This window comes from Solea solea, chromosome 14 (assembly GCF_958295425.1).
Source record: "Solea solea chromosome 14, fSolSol10.1, whole genome shotgun sequence".
NCBI classification, from domain to species: domain Eukaryota; kingdom Metazoa; phylum Chordata; class Actinopteri; order Pleuronectiformes; family Soleidae; genus Solea; species Solea solea.
The window spans coordinates 18,637,270-18,654,809 of NC_081147.1; the positions used below are offsets into that span (position 1 = coordinate 18,637,270).

A 17,540-nucleotide genomic window follows, 5' to 3' on the forward strand; every position below is an offset into this window, starting at 1 on the left:
TTAATCCCCTTAGGGAAATGATTTCTCTGCATTTGACCCATCCTAGAATTAGGAGCAGTGGGCTGCCACACTGCGTAGCGCCCGGGGAGCAATGGGGGTTAGATACCTTGCTCAGGGGTACCCCAGCCCTTTTGACCTGGTGGGGACTTGAACCAGCACTTCCGGTTACAAGCCAAGTTCCCTTTCCACTTGGCCACGGGGGCACCCATGAACAACAAAACTCCTCTTAATACCATAGCAATTTCAATTTTGACACACTATAATTGTATGTTGTTATTACACTGTAAAGCAGGTGGTAACTTTGTAATGGAATAATTTTTGCAGAAATCACATGGAACCAGACGTTGCTTTAGGCTGTTGGAGCTTATCTGCACCATGTGGATAAATCCTGTCCAGGATATCTGAAAAATAGCACACAGGCTTTTACCTTTTCTGCACTTTAAAGGAAAAGTCAACCCCCTGATGCTTTTACTGTTATGTGTCAATTTATGACGTGTAATTCATTTCATGACTTATCGAGTGAAGCATGTGTTCAAATTCACCCTCCAGTGTACCTTCCTTTCGTATCTACATCTACACTTAATTTCCCAAAATATTATTGTTAACAAAAAATAAAAAATAAAAAAGAGGCAGAACCAGTTTCTTACAAATATGAAGAAAGAGAAACAGGCTCTCTTCAGAAGGTTACATCACCTTCTGGATTTAAAAAGCCGGCATCAGAGTAGAAGTTTGTATCTCAGGATCAACGGCAATGGATTTTTTCCCCCTTATTAAAACTGATGAACATCTGCTGCGAAACGGTGTATAAAGAGAAGTGGCTTTCTTTTCTTCTGAGGCATCACACATCAAAATCTGGTGGTAGCTAGTGTTTTAGACGGTGGACTTTCTTTCTTCTTCAGTCACACTCCACTGCAGCTGGCATTGTCTCAGTGCAAGCTGCCAGGAATCTGGACAGCTTTCGTCAGAAATCAGAAAAACAATACACTTTAAATGTTCACAGGTGTGAGTATTTCTATATTAACGTCTATCATAATGATTTTTGCTTAAAAATTAAAGATTTCTCACTGACTATTCAGACTGGTATCCGTTCCCACAAAAAAAAACTGCAGCACCTTCCTTGTTACGTGACGTAGAAAATGTTGAACCAGACTCAAATATTTTGCCAGAGCCTCAGTATCTCTTTCAGATTTAATAAAGGGGAAATGTTTCTTTAACTCAGGACTGACGTTACGCTCAACGCGGCCTTTCTGACGTGGACTTGGAGGGTCTGTGTCTAAAACCCTGAGTACACTCTGCCCCTGCTCACCGGACACTTTGTTCTTGGAGAGAGATCAGGGAGACTTCTGTGTGTCAGGGTTCTAAACACATGTCAACATTTCAACCTTTAGGCTCGGTGAGACAACAGGTGTCGGCTCCTGGTTTGTTTTGCAGATACTGAACCAGTTCATGCACATTTGGTCCTCAGGAAGCAGAAATGAAATGACGGATAATGTGGTGAGGACGAGTGGGCAGACTTTATAATCAGCAAAGTCAAGACAAGAACCTACAGTGAGGCGTCCTTACTATTGCGGTCCTCATCTATGGAGCCTGAAGACCTGAGGGCAGCAGAGATTGAATAAGTATTTTTTTAAAAAGCAAACTTACTTTTTTAACCTGGCCTTAACTGAACTTGGTCAGAGAGTTTATCTTTCACCTCATCAGCATACCCTTTTCATTAGCCTTATTAGATAAATACTGTTTCACTACACGATATCAGTATTACCGGTCTATTCTTACTGTATTTATCCATTTCATTTGCATTTGTTTTATTGACATATCAATATCAATATCAACATATTTCTTTATTATATCTATATTCTTTATATATTCTTGCCGGGTTCTGGTTGTTCAGTCTTTGGCGTTCCCTCATCTCCATCTTAAGTTTAATATCTGATCATTTTATGTGTTGTTGGGATGGTTGATGAGTGATGGGCGGGCTGATGGAGTTGCATTTTTATCCTCTGAAGCACTTTGAGTTGCATCGATTTGTATGAAAGCTGCTATATAAATGAAGTCTGGTTGATTGATTGATTAATTGATTGATTGACTGTTTGATGCACAGCTGGCTGCCCGGGCGACATAAAAGGCATTTTTACAACCTACAGCCTTTTGTAAATTATCCTGACCATGTTCATGTGATGCCTTCTGAGTAGATTTATAATTTTCCCCATTCAAAAACAAACCGTGACTCCCGGTCCTTCACTCATTCAACTGTCTTTTGTAGCTGCTGAACACACACACAGTGGTCAGAAGACTTGTGTTTGTTTATTTATTTTTTTAATGTGTTTGTTTATTTATGCGTCCGACCTTTGACACATAACTTGCCTGTTGAGTTTTGCGAGTGTGTTGCCTGAGTCTGAGGCGAGGGCTGGATGATATGGCCATAAATGTCAATATCTATATTTATCACAATAAAGACGCAATTTTCTCCAGTTAATTTAGGTTTTGTATTATAAGCTGTGTCTCTAAGTGTGTTTGCACAGTGCATGAACATTATGCCCTTAAATATATTATTGAATTATTGCCTAAGCCTACATCCAGAAAAGGTGCACCGTGTTCAAATTCAGGTTCAGCTTCCTCGTGGCAAGTGCATGTAATTAACCGAAACCAAAAACATTAAAAACAAAAATCCTGTTGCTTGTGTTCTATATTCGAGGGATGATACGGTTATTAGGATTGTCTCATGTGACGTGCAATAGATTTGGAATACATTTTCAAATGTCTCCCATGTAACAACACTGTTCTTCTCTGTGTGTAGGTGCTTGAAACAGGACCAGGCCGTGAGCCCTGCAGGGAAACAAAGGCATCAAAGCAACCTAAAATACTCATGTGTATGCACTATCACGCACTTGCAGAGATGGACACACACACACACACACACACACACACACACACAGACACACACACACACACACACACACACACACACACACACACACACACACACACACACACACACACACACACACACACACACACACACGAGAGAAAGAAAGAGGGCGAGATGCACGTACATACACGGTAGCTGCAACAGTCACACATAGACACTGATGCAAATGCGGATGGTGGTGTTTTGGTGTTTGGGTTTCCATGGAGACGGCAAGGCCCAAAGGTTTGTTACTGAAACCTATTTAATTAGAGAGAGAGAGAGAGAGAGAGAGAGAGAGAGCGAGAGAGAGAGAATAATGTTGATACTCAAGGGAAGATGTTTCACCATCTGTTAAAACCCACATGTATCCACTACTCGGTCAAGTGTGAATTGAGTGCAACAGTGTGTTTGTAAAAGTCACACACACACACACACACACACTGGCCACACTTGCAGTTTGGGCAAAAACAAACACAAGTCGCCTCTCCCATGGAGCTGCATACATGATGGAAGCTCACAGTTTCTTTTTCTCATTGGCATCAGATTAGACTAATTGTAATAGCTAATACCGCAAAGCTAAATAAAGCCGGCTAGCATCTGCTGCCGAGACACACCAATTATCTGAGTGAAGGAGGGATCAGGGTGATAAGTTATACAACTACACACTGGGTGAGAGGGAGCGGGAGGGAGGGAGGGAGGGTAGGTTTGATAGGGAGGAAGGGGAGGAGAGTGCTAGGTGTCGGGGGACACGGGGAAGGGCTCAGGGAGGGGGAGAGAGCAATGGAGAGGCAAAGGAGGGAGGGGTGACGGAGAGTGAGTGAGTGAGTGAGGGAGACAGAGACGAAGTGAAAGAGAGTTAAGGGTGGAGAAGAGAGACGCAGGACTAAATTTGCTTGGAACATAAAACAACAAGATGGAGTGTACTACTTCTTCCACGGGAGGTAAGTACTCACACTGAGGGGGGAGAGAGGGGTAAGGATGGAGAGCTGGAAAGACTGATGCATCAGTGAAGGACAAGAGCTAAAAGCTCCAAAAAAAAAAAAAAACCTGACCAACCAGAGACCAAGTTGACTGTGACAGAGAGAGAATATGTGTGTGTGTGTGTGTGTGAGAAGCAATCAGCTGCTGTTTGACTAAAATAGTAATAATTTAACCACCTGTGTGAGAATGAGTCCATCTGTGTGTAGCATTATGTTGGAGAGAAGTAATGATGATGACGATGATGATGGTGATGATGATGATGACGAAAACAGGTGCAAACCTCGTTTCCGTGAAGCTCAGACTTTAACCAGTCTTGCTCTCTGTGGCCCTCCATCTTATTTTTCTTTCCTTCTTCACTCCGCTCTCTCTCTCTCTCCCCCCCCCCCTATTCCCCAGGCCCCAGTGCAACCTGTTTGTGTATTCCTCCCCGTCCTGCTTCCCGCTCCATCTCTCCCTCTCCCTCTCTCCTCTGCCCACTCGTCCTAACCACCATTATACCTCTTTCAGTCATTTAATTTCTAGCTATGATTTAGCAGCACCACTTGAGAACGCCAATCAATGTTCCTGGTGTCCTGATGGAAAACAAAGCAAAGCTCCTGATGAGACACAGGACTCAGACAGAGTTACTGCGCCTCTGTCCGACATTTTAAAATAAAGAAGATTATAGAAAAAAGCGGATCATAAATAATACATGCTGAGAAATTGTAAAGGATTAACTATGAAGAAAATACTAAGATAAAGGCATTTTCTTTCAACCAAAAAACAAACAAACAATACTTTATAATCACATAGTGTTACGATGCACTAATTGCTGCCCCACCCTGTGCAGCAAAACAAACAGTGCAGCTGTACGCTCATACAGTGCTTTATAATTAAATGTTAATTGCAAAATGTCTATCTATTTCACATCGTGGTTGTGACTCTATGACAGGGTTTGCCTCCTTATCACAGTTCAATGTTTTTGATGCTGCTCTCGCTAAACTTCCTGTATTCTGCTCTGGTGTGGAATTAGATGTCTGTACTCATTTCAACAAGGAGTTACAAGGGCACAGAGATCTTTAAACAAATTAGACACAGAAGAAAGTTGACCAGAGTTTGACAAGCAAATGAGCAGCGATGCACTGGAGAAGTGGCCTGTCGGCTGCTATAAACACCGTCTGGCTACAGTTTGCACTTCATCCACAGATAAAAACTGACACCAAACACCTCAGTCTGTGAGGGAAACAATGAGGCGGTTGATAATCTTGGCTCCCAATGTGAGGTGTTTCAAAAATGTACTATATATATATAAAAAAATATATAAATGATTATCAACAATAATCACCTATGATTTTCAGTCAGCCTTCACAGAGTTAACACTGTAACTGCTGCAGCTCTGTGGTGTTAAAGGGTGGAGTCTTTGCAAGCACAACATACTCAAAGCTCCACCCCTTCACCTGCGAACAAAGGAAATATATATATATACACTGTAATGGTTTTATTGAATAGTTTCAGATTCTGTATTAATTCACCTATATTCACATGTCAGTACAGCATTAGAAGAGGATCGAAGACTATTGTTTTTTTTGCAAAAATGTGTGACAGAGGAAGGTTTCAGAGGATCTAAACTGAGGATGATGTCAGATTAGAGATAAAAGCTTTATATTATATCATATTAGGAACAACATGCTAATAGTAAAACAATGATGAGAATCCACACCCATACATTATGTGATGAGTCCAAATCATGAAACAGCTTGTTTCTTTTCCACTAGACATTTCTTCATAAAGTATCATTTAAAGGGATCGGACAGCTCAAATTGTTTAACCTACTTACAGCAACAATTGCCTGCACAGAGCTATTTAACTGATACCACGAGGAATAAGCAGACGATAAATTACAGTCATTTACTGCATATGCACTAATAGTTCCTGCAGGACTATGACGACTATTTTTCATGACAGAAAACCAAATGAAAAAGAAAAACCTTGTACAGACGGTTAAATAATCCTCTCCTAATGTACAAAAAAAGGCTGGAATATTAGTTTGCATTGTGTTTGTGTATGATGTGTTGTATAATTTATTGTTCAGGTGTTCAATACTGTAGGATTTCCTTCAACATCTTTTTAAAAACCCAATGATAAATTAACCAGTATTACTCCATATTGCACCACATCACTATTTTTATACCATATAGTTGCAGTAGAGACACTGCAAGTCTGAGTTGGTTTAAAACTTTTAAAACACATTATAATTAGCCACTCCTATCTTGGTCACGAGTCACACAACCCACAGATGTTTATTTGAGTTATTTAAATGAACGCTGCACTTTATCCAGTTTAATTCCCGAGTACTGACATCAGTCCTGGAGTCTAAAATTAATTCTCAGCCAGTTTCTAGTTTCTACTCTTGGCAGTTATGTGGACTCATTCTGTCTATGACAGTTTGACTTTGTGAGTCACTTGAATTGAATAAATGACTCAATCTTGGTAAGCCATCTCTGGAAGAGCGCCAGAGGGTGCTGGTGGAGCGGCAACGCCCGCACCCACGGCCCCGAGTGGCCCCCCACACAGGCCCACTACAGACGCTGCTGAGTGTGCTGAGAACCTGCACGTGAGAGCATGAGCAACAAAGTTACTACACTGCAAATACACCCAGCACCCAGAGGGCTGAACTGAGGCCAGTCTTTTGTGACAGAACAGCCCAAAGGTAATAAATGCAAATTAATTGTGGGGGGATATGCCTCTGAGGCAAATAAAACTCATTGGTCACAGAGAGTGGATTAAAACACATCAATATCAATTTAAACTGCGTAGTCTCCCAATTATTAAACATTAAAACTGGTAACTGGTTCTAATGAGTCATTATTGGGACGTTATTAATGAGGGCTGCAATTCCAGTGTTCCACATTCCAGTTGAGAATCATGGACTCAAACTCTGGGTCGTCATATTATGATGACGTTGTGTGTCAATGCTCCATCAGATCTCAACTCTATTGCTATCAATATTGAACTGATTTAAAATATTACCAATAGAAATGTTAAGTATGTATATATATATATATATATATACATATATATATATATATACATATATACACAAATGTAATTAATTGTTCAGCCCTATTAATAATGTGACTTAAAAAGGTATTTATTAAAAAATATTTTCTGTAGTTTCATGGCTTGGCCAAATCAACAAAAAAAAAAAAAAAAAACACAAATCAGCTCCAACACTGAAACCAGTTAGTGGCTTTAAAGTTGTGGCTGAAGGGTGTATGTTTTAATTAAAACTCAGACCGGGTCTGTCTGACATATAAACCAGAACCAAGCTGTGAGAAACCTTTCTCCATCCTTCCCTGGAGAACTCTACCCCACTCACTCACCAGCTGAAGGGCCTCAAAGTGGACACACACACAGTGACTGTTGGTGTGTGTGTGTGTGTGTGTGTGTGTGTGTGTGTGTGCCTGTTGTAGGCCACAAGGACAATTTTTGTCCTCACAACATTAAAGAGCTTTTTGAGGTGTAAGAATGTTATATGAGGATCAGGCATTTAGATGTGATGGTTACGTTTAGGGTAAGGAAGCATTATGTCTGTGAGTGTCCTCACTAAGAATACTGTACAAAAGTGTGTGTGTGTGTGTGTGTGTGTCTGACATTTTCATGGAGACTAAAAAGGCAATTATATTTAAGGCTCTGACTAAAGTTAGGATTAAATGGCGACTTGTGGTTTGGCTGTTAGACATTAACTGGTGATGGTTAAAGGCTTAAAGATGTGGATGAGGATTTGGTTATGCTGCGAAAATGAATGGAAGTGAGTTCAGAGTCCTAATAAGAACCACTATGCAAAACTGTGTGTGTGTGTGCGTGTGTAGCTGGTATTCCTTGTGTTGTGGGGACCTAAATCTGTTTACACATGATGGGGACTTGTCTAAATGACTACATTTTAAGGTGAAGACATGTTTTAAAGTTAGGCTGAGGCTAAGGTGAGGGTCAAGGTTAGGACAGTAGTGGGGACGGTATGAATGTAAGTCAATGTAATGTCCTCTGAAGTCATGGAAACCAGTGTGTGAGTGCGCGCGCGCGCGTGTCCCTGTGCGCCTGTCAGTCTAATTCTCGGTGAGTTGTCGGTAATTGCTGGACCGTGGCGACCTGCTGAACCCCTGTAACAGAGCTCAAAGATCCAATGTAAAGCGCGCGCACATACACACACGCACGCACGCGCACAGATAGAGAGAAGGAAGGAGAGAGAGAGAGAGAGAGAGAGAGAGAGAGAGAGAGGGGAGAGAGCGCAGCTCTGCGCGCAGCTCTGGCGCGATACGAAGAACAAGAACAGGAGGAGAAGGAGGACGGAGGACGGAGCGTACGCTGGAGGCGACACTTGTCAAACCGCCAGTAAACAACCGTTTGTTCCTTTAAAAAGAGACCGTGACGCCCTGGAGACCCGGGGGGATTAACCGAGGTGGAAATAGAGGCTGGTCGCACCTTCCGCCGCTGCTGTGCACTCAGGGGGGGAAAAGACGCGGAGAGCCCATGAGGAGAAGAAGTGGGAGTGTGTGGCGTTTGCGCCACGAAAACACATTTTGGAGTTGAAGTACAGCGAAGTTGACGCGGGGTGAGATGTCGACTGACGGGAGCTGAGTGACCGAGAGACAGAGAGAAAACACACAGACAGACAGAAAGGGAGAGGGAGAGAAAAGAGCACTTTATCCGAGGTTAGTCTCTCATTCATCCTCTATCTTTAACACACACCGGTGCGGACAGACCGTGTCTCCGCGGCGCCTACATCCCTTGTTCAGGTTCAGTCCGTTGACCGGACCCTCATGTGTGAAGTTCACAGGATGGTTTAAATAAGATTGCTGTTAGGAGAACGAACAGCAGACGTGCAGAAAATGCATAAAACAAAGGAAAAGGTTTGTTTTCAGCGCACGGTCGTGGCATGATGACATGAACAGGCTGTTTGGGGGAAAAGGTGCGTGCGTGTGTGCGTGCGTGTGTGTGTGTGTACAGCATCTACCTGTGCTGGACCACGCAGTAAGGGACCCAGAGAGCTACAGGCGGAGGGAGATTAAAGTGAGAGATTATACTTTGTAAAGAGATAGAATTCCCATTGCATGTTTACTCTCTTTTCTCCCATCCCCTTGTGTGCATTAGTGTGTGTTTTTCACAGCTTGTGTGTATGTGTGTGTGTGTGTGTGTGTGTGTGTGTGTGTGTGTGTTGTTCTTATTTCTTTTTAAATGTGTTATTTGCATTTGTCAGAAGGGCTAACACTGGCTCTCAGTGGACATGGCCTTCTTCTTCTTCTTCCGTGACAGCATTTGCATCCTCCACCTAAACTCACAGGCCTGTCCCTGTGATGATGCTCTGTGCCTGCAGTCAGTGTAGGACACCAGAAAAACATACAAACACAACATTGCGTCATACTTGTCTCAGCAAAACTGCCTAACATCTCCCACTGGATGTAAACAAACACACTTACGAACGCACTCTTTTATACAAGCGCGGGATTAGCAGTCATACAAGGTCTACATATTGAGAGACAGAGCAGATTAGAACGAGATTCCCAGGGTCAGAGCTGCACAGAACACGGGATTACAGAAGGAAGGCAGAGAGATGGATGAAATGATGGACAGCAAACAAGGGGAGAGGGTGAACGATGAAGAGAGAGAAAGAGGGAGAGAGAGAGAGCAGCAAAGAACATGAGATTAAAGTGTAATGTCCTCGAGAGGCAGAGAGAAAGAGTAAATCCAGGGCAAGTCATGCAGTTAGAGGGAACAGCTCATTGGCAGAATGTGGCGTGAATAAAGAAAAGCAGCAGACACTCTTTCTGTATCTCCTCTTATTCTCCCGTCCAACGGAATTAGAGGAGGGCTGTTTACATAACTCCAAATGGTTTGAAAAATGCAACAAAAAAATGTGTAAAATTGACCAAATAATGTCATTAAAACCAAATATGTGAATATATATGTAGAATATTGAAATCGCAATACAGCCTACTGCAATTTCCAAGTATTTGTTAATTAATTAGATGAATTACTGTGTTGATCCACACACGTCTTATTCCACAGACAGAAGAGAATGTCTGTGTGTCTCACAGATGTGCACAAATGTCACACAGTCATCATTTATGAATGTGTTTTTCAAACTGAAAATGAGAATAATGATGTTGTGAATCGTCTCGCAGCCGCAGTAATCGCAATTGGATATTTACTGAAAAACCGTTCAGCCGTAGATGATGGGGAGGGCATGGTTGAAATGCACCTGTGTGATGCTGGCCTTGATGCTGGCCTAAATGACGACACCTTGTCAGTCGTTTTGTGTTTGGACTGTTGGATGACGTAGATTTCAGATGGTGGTGTGAATACGATAATGATATGAGACGATGAGCCTGATTTTCTGCACATTTTCAAAATGTCAAACGAGGCATTAGATACAGTGAGGGAACGGCAGCTACACTTGCTGCTGCTGCTGCTGCTGCTGCTCTGTGGGAGGAAAACCGATATGTTGACTTTGTTAATGTTGCTTAGAGTGAATCAGTGCTCACACCGAAATGTGGCATGGACGGATGAATCGGATGACATTTGCAGGGAAACACTTAATCTAATATGTACTTGTCTTCCATCATATCCTGATGACTAGCTTGCATTGACGTATATATTTGGAAACACTGACCTATTATTTTACAATGAATTTGTTTGTAGCCTTTTGTTAAATTATGCACTCTATTTTTAGCTCTATGTTGGTTTCTACTAACTAAGGTAAATACAGCATAGTCCCTTGGAAAATGCTCCACTATGTTCACCACTTTGTTGTATTTTGTCCGTCTGGGAGTTTATCATTGCCTTTTTTTGCTGAAAATATTGGTCGTGGGTCATAAAACACTCCATATAGCTGACGGGAACTGCAGAGTCATGTGATCATTTTCTTTTGGTTTGCTTCCAGTAGTCAGTAGTGAGGGCAGTTTTCCCTGGTGGCGGTTTGTTCAGTGGTGAGTGGTATTCAAGACTCTGGGTCAGCGCCCTGTGGCAGAAAGAGCAGGTGTCAAGAGGAAGAGATGACTCTCTGTGCTTCATGTGTCTAAGTGGTGTGTCTGCTGCCCTCAGGCCAGTTTACCTTATTATGTACCTGAATTATTTCTGCTTCTGTTCATCTATCACCTCACTCTTTCACAAATGACCTTCATTTTCTTTACAACCTGTTACTGTGACTTCTATATATTAAAAGTATTCCATTTTTCAAAAGGAAAGGAAAAGATACTGCGCACTACACACTACAGTGTGTCATGGGGAAGTTATTCAATATTTTTCAATATCTTGAAAAAGTTGCACTTTGTAGACGGTCCCTGCACGTACAGATCAATGTAGTTTCTCCAGCTCTTTTTTGAAAACGTGGTGAAAACGTGACGTTGTAGCTCGTTGCTTCCATGATTCAAAATATGTCTTGCAGGTGTTTCAACAATGTTTCACAAAAGTTCAAATCTGTGAATATTCTCCTATTTTCTCAACTGAAAAATCAAAACAAAACGGGAAACGCTCGTTATCTGTTTTCATTTTTCATTTCATCAAATCACAGTTCGTTTTTTTTTCATTTTTCGTTTCCTTTTGAAAACACGGATTGTGGTAGGATGTTTATGTTCATGCCTATAGTCACGACGTTCAGAATTGATATTTCACTGCTAAATGTAAATAATTGAGCAGTCTCAAGCCAGGGCTGGACTGTTACTAAGCATGTTGTTGCATGTCAACTTTGGCATGCTCTTAATCTTTCCTTTCATGAAAGATTCAATACTGGAACTGTTACTCATCTGAATCAATATCTAATGGTAAGTGGATGATGTCCCTGCTACCCTAGACCACCGTGTGTCCTTTCCACGGCTTTTTAATTAGGAAAGAAAGCAGGAGAAAAAATGTGATTGTCATCATAATGGCATACATCAAAAGAATAAAAAAAGAAAAAACATGTTGCAGAAGAAACGGACTAAGTCTAAGTGAAGATTATCAAGTGGCTTAAAAATAATCTTGTTTTCCATCCTTATACAAATCAAATGAACAGGAGTAGGAGAGGCGTACAAATACACCTGCACAATAATGGTTCCTGGCACCACAGCCTATTAAAGTCTGTGTGGGAAACACTTCACTTTAACCTTTTGCCTCCAAGATGATTGTGATGTCATAACCACATCCACTCGCCTTAGTAACACGTGGCCACGACATAAGTAACGCCTGGCCATGCATTAATATTTTTTTCACCTATGTCACCAGAGGGGCTCTGTACAATTTATTGAATTAATGCAATTTAGTCTAAACTTATTTTGTTTCTATCACACCAGGCTCATGTGTAAAGGGAAATCTTGCACTGTCCCACTCTCAGACAAGTGAGCGCAGACCTATCTTTTATACAATCGGAAAAAGGTCGATCTATAAATGCTGGGTCTGCAGGTTGGGCTACACACACACTCCTGTGCTGATGGGGAAACGTGATGGATTTGAACCTTTTTCATCTCTCGGCTCTGTTTCTCTTCACTAGAATCAATTGAAAAAAATTAATTGAAAGTATGTGAAAGAAACATTTCCCATCTGCAAACAGAGAACAGAAAGACCCGCTAAATGACAGAGGTCCCATTAACACCTGTTACCGTCACGTGATCCACGTCGATACGAAGACACGCAGCCAATATGCCACTGCTTTCACACCTGGTATTAATAAATGTGCTCATTATCTCTGTTGTCTTCACTTTGTAATTGGATCTGATTATGGAGATCACTTTGACTCGGCTGATGAAATTGTCAACAAACAGCAAAACAAATGAAAGCAAAGCCACAGAGAGGGACATCAACTAATCAATAGTTTTGTTATGGATAGCACTGCAGGAAATGATATTAGCTAAGGAAATGTTTGTATTAATGTATATATACAGAATCTCATCACTCAATTTGTGGTTCACGCAAATGATCTGCTCAGCACCAAATGGCTGGTGAGCATAGTGGAGAATTCCCCTTAAGCGTTGGTTAAGACTAAAACTATTTTATTATATCATCAATAATAGAAAAACAGATACACTTAATAATCACCAACAAAACAATAAAAACACACAACACAAGTCAGACATCAACTGGTGATTATTATTACGCTGCAGACTGATTTTTGTCTTAAAACATGTGTATGAACAGAAGTCAACAAACATCCAAAGTAAATTATATTATGAATATGTACTCTAATAATTGTGATTGTTTAATCTCCCAGTCATTATATTTAAATACATACTAACATTAACACACACATGTTTTCTCTATTTTTTTCCCCCCTTAGTTTAAAAAAGTCAACAATTTGTGAAGTCTGAGAAAAGAGATGAAACCAACGGATGAATTCAGTCAACTCCACAAAATGGATCCTGTGGAGGCCTATAGTTGCTGTCTTAGATTATTTCTTATGCAATCTATTGTAGGAGGCGCAGGATGCTGAAACAGGCGGCTTTTATATAATTGAGGTTATGCCATGTTTTGGCTGAGACCTTCCCAAAATGACATCATCAAAAACCTGGAACATCCGTGTATATATCCGTGTGCCACATGCTAGATAAGAGAGATGCATTATACAAGGGGAGGTTTTAACAATTTAGAAGGCTCTCCTTTTTACTCACAGATATATATATATATATATATATGTACACTCAAACACAATAACAACAACACTACGGCGTTGCATTAGGCTGAGTTATTAAATATATTGCATTATGGGTATTTTGGGCTGAGCTTTCAGAGACAACTTCATAGTGCTCACTTTCTTCCCTTACCAAACTTTAAAATAATGATAATAGTAAAAAAAAACAATCCACAGATGACAAAAACTGTGAAAAAAACAAAACAAGAAATTAGTTCTAAAGTCTAATTATTACTGAGAAGAGACTGTGATGCAGAACTGGCATGACTTGACACAAATTTACCCTTAAGGTTGAACGACACAGAGAAGCTGTTCAACACCAAGTCTTCTGTGATGAGATACACACTTATAATAATTATTATGGCCATGACAGTAATGTGGGGGAATTCATTGTTGATTAATCAGCCAAAAAAATCACAAAATGTTCTCATCTACAGTTTTCCAGAGATAAGATAAATGTGCCCATAAAAATCATCCAGAGCTTATCATGGTCTTTTACAGTATATAACAAATACAGCAGCAGATCCGTGCACATGCTAATCATTTTTAATCGACTAATTCATTGCCCAACTAACTATTACAACTCCACGAGTAATACACTCTTGTCAGTTTTAATTCCTTATAGAAACGTCAGGTCTCACAGCCAAGAAATTCAATGGTGACATTAAGCTTTTACTGCTAGGGGTTAATGAGAAATAATTACTAATGATCTCTTTATTAACCTGCTGCTGAGTGTCACTGTCACCGGTTAAAGTAACAAGCTCGCCGGTGGTTTGTTGCATCAGCTTTGACTAATTAACTCGATGATGCGTCTAAATTAAACTTGACTGTTGTCAGTTTGTGCTCACTGCACAACACTGTGCTGTCAGAGGTGGTTTGTGAGAGCAGAGCGGCCACTCTGTGTGAGCGTGTCTGCACTTTTTTTTTTGACACATGAGCCCAACAGTGTGTGACATCACACTGTGATGGCATTTTCCAAAATGAACTTTTATTCACATCATTTCAAGAGAATGAATCTAACTAGACGTCGTAGTTTTGGGAACAGTGAACAACTGTGTGTATTTCAATGAGTCTAAAACACAGGCTCAGTATTGGCATAATATTCAAGAATTTAATCAGGCAAACAAACATGATCACAACCCTTGTCATCGGAGACTAAAATGCGGTACAGGGAAATTAGTGCTGTGCAATTAATCGACACTTGTGCTTCAATTACGATTATGGCCCCAAATGATTTTACGAAAAACAAAATAATCAAAACAAAGCGATTACTACAAAACAGGGGCCTTGGAAAATAGTGCTTTTTAATGTTGTAACTGTATTGTTTGACTTCCTATCCCAAAAATAGAACACAGGCATTCAGTGGAATCTAGAGCTGCAACTAAGGATTATTTTCATAATGGCTTAAATCTGTCGATTATTTTCTCGATTCATCAAGTAATCGTTGGGTCCATAAAATGTCAGAAAACATTAAAAAAGTTCAGTTTTAATGATTTCTTTGTCATATGGTGCTAAGAAAACAGAAAATATTCACATTTAAGAAGGTGAAACAATCTGAAATCCTATTTTAATCATGGAAAAAGCTTCAACCCAATGAACTGATTATCAAAATAGTTGACGATTAATTTAGTAATCAATTAATAATCGATCAATCAAGTAATTGTTTCAGCTCTAGTGGAAGAGCTTGGGTTAAAGATATGTACAATATACAATCATTTATTAATATCAATTCAAAAGCCACTTTCTTTACGTGCAAAGGATTTAAATTTTGACCTAAATAATCGTGACCTAATATAAATACACCCTCAGTTAGAAGGAAACATAGACCAAAGATGTAAATGTTTGTAAGAGGAGTCCATTTGAGGGAAACTATTATTTCTTTTTGATTCTTCTTGGATCAAAGGTTGAGAAAACTAATCAGAACCAGTAATTAAGTGTTAAGGCACCTGTGGCCAGAGGTTAGTGATTATTTTAAGGATTTTAGAGGCATTCAATTTCTGATTTACAGCATGAACATTTACATTTTTTGTGGAGTATAAAGATTTGTTTATTTCTTCGAACAACTACTGTACTGTAACTCATCAACAATGGGGGAGGAAAATAATGAAAACGTCCCTTTTCGCAGGGCCATTTAAAGTCGGTTTGGATGATTAATGTTCCACAAGCTGCAGACTATCGACCTGCATGCAAGGAACTAAAATCTCTAAATTTGGACCAAATTGTGGACCTATGTACAACCACCAAGCACCAAATGATCACAGAATATATCATCACACTGCATGATGAAAAGCAAACAGTGCCACACCAGCCGGGAATAAAGAAAACATACAAAAGCTAATTATCGGGCCATGTTTAGAAAGTACGACTCCCTCTCGCTCCAAGGACAACGTCGTTCTTCATTGTGAGGGCGAATGGGAACCAATGTGTGTTTGACCTCATGTATTGAATTGTAATAGATCACATAGTGTATGCAGGGACGGTGCCTGACTCTGTGGCTGAATGCGCTTTGATAATCATCCGAAGTGAACTCATTGTCTCCGTGAAATGAGAAACAAGGAACCAAAGTTCACTCACTTTTTTCTTTGCAAACCAGCACATTTCACACAGAAATACTTCATTCTTGTCAAAAAAATGATAACTAGCTCCCTGTGAAATTTCTTTCATTCTAGCTGCGGTAATAATGATAATGAAATAGAGAGTGACAGGAAATAATACAGATAAAGAGTTGTCGGGTGAGGGGTAACAAGCTTGTCTGCTGGATTTGAACCTCCTCCAAGGTGCCGCACAGAGTCTACCAACAGGAGGCCACATGAACTTCATATCTTATTAGATTTAAGATAACGTGTTTGTCAATATGAGACACACACACACACACAGAACACAAAAGCTGTTCAACCTAGTTACTGTGTCCTATCTAAGACAGTCTTCTGGTGGAGTGTGTGTGTGTGTGTGTGTGTGTGTGTGTGTGAGAGAGAGAGTCTGTGTGTATAAGTGTGTGAGGGTGTCCGGCCCGTAAATTGTCTGTAGATACTTCCTGTGTATACCTCATTCTGAGCGAGACGGCGAGAGAAAAGAGATGGAGAGAGTGCAAATGCTTTGAGCCGGAAAACCCTTCCATCATATTTAATGGGATTATTTATCCACATACCGTCATGAGACAATGTGTATGCATGCTGGGCTGTGTGTGTGCGCTGAGAGACGGCCTATATCATAGTATCTCCAGGCACATAATATCGCAGGCCGTGATTGTGTCGCCGCTTCTGTGCCGATAAATTTAATGAATTCCTCCAGTGTTCCTCCAAAACAACAACATTAGAGCTGTTTATGTTTGATTCACATCGTCGGCTGATGGGACGGATGCTGCGCTGTTATTTTGCCTTTATAAATATTATTTTCCCAAGTAGAGAAATCATTGCTGCTGCTGCTGCTGCTGCTGTGATGGTGTAGGAGGATTTCGCTCACAGCGTCTGAGGTGACAGTGTGTAAAACCTAAAGTGAAACCCAGCTTCGCCCCGCTTTTAAAGAGCTGCCAACCCACCTAAAAGCTTTCATCTGTGAGGGTCTCACTTTGCTTTTCGGTGTCCCATGGTCTGATTGCCATTGCAGAGGGTTTTTTCTCTCCTGTCAAGAAAAACATGCCGGTAGAAAATACACTGAATGATTTGAAATGCGAGTTCCTGTTTGCCATTATTAAAGTGTTAAGATTGAGATTGAAAGACATTCAAACGTGAACACTCGACACGACCGGATGTGAGGCCGGTGGTTGTAGCTGGACTCGTGCTTGAGCTCACAGTGCTGTGGATTTACTGTCAGCAGCCAAGGCTGCGGCCCTCAGAGATGATACAGTTTATTTACCGCTTATGCATACAAATCTGCGAGCTCTTTCTGTAGCCCCGCTGTGTGAGATCTGACTTTTTTAATTATGAGCAGCTGTGGTTAAAATAAAGCCGCCAGCATTTTCATTATTCGCACAGTACTTCTGCATGTTCGCTTTGGGTGTTGTGTGTGTGCGTG

At 40.7% G+C, this 17,540-nt stretch overlaps 2 protein-coding genes across 5 annotated transcripts in view; one reads left to right on the forward strand and one right to left on the reverse strand.

Moving 5' to 3' along the window:
• The window catches only part of macrod1 (mono-ADP ribosylhydrolase 1), a 111,341-nt gene that overhangs the window by 50,366 nt on the left and 43,435 nt on the right, over window positions 1-17,540 (reverse strand). The gene's annotated exons all lie outside the window — the stretch shown is intronic.
• flrt1b (fibronectin leucine rich transmembrane protein 1b) overlaps window positions 3,723-17,540 on the forward strand; it is a 34,189-nt gene continuing 20,371 nt past the window's right edge. The window contains exon 1 of one of the 2 annotated variants that reach the window (XM_058649234.1): window positions 3,723-3,849. The gene's annotated coding sequence lies outside the window, so the exon portion shown is untranslated. Of the gene's footprint in view, window positions 3,850-8,150; window positions 8,581-17,540 lie in introns of those variants that run through there. The other variant, XM_058649233.1, reaches the window with a different exon arrangement.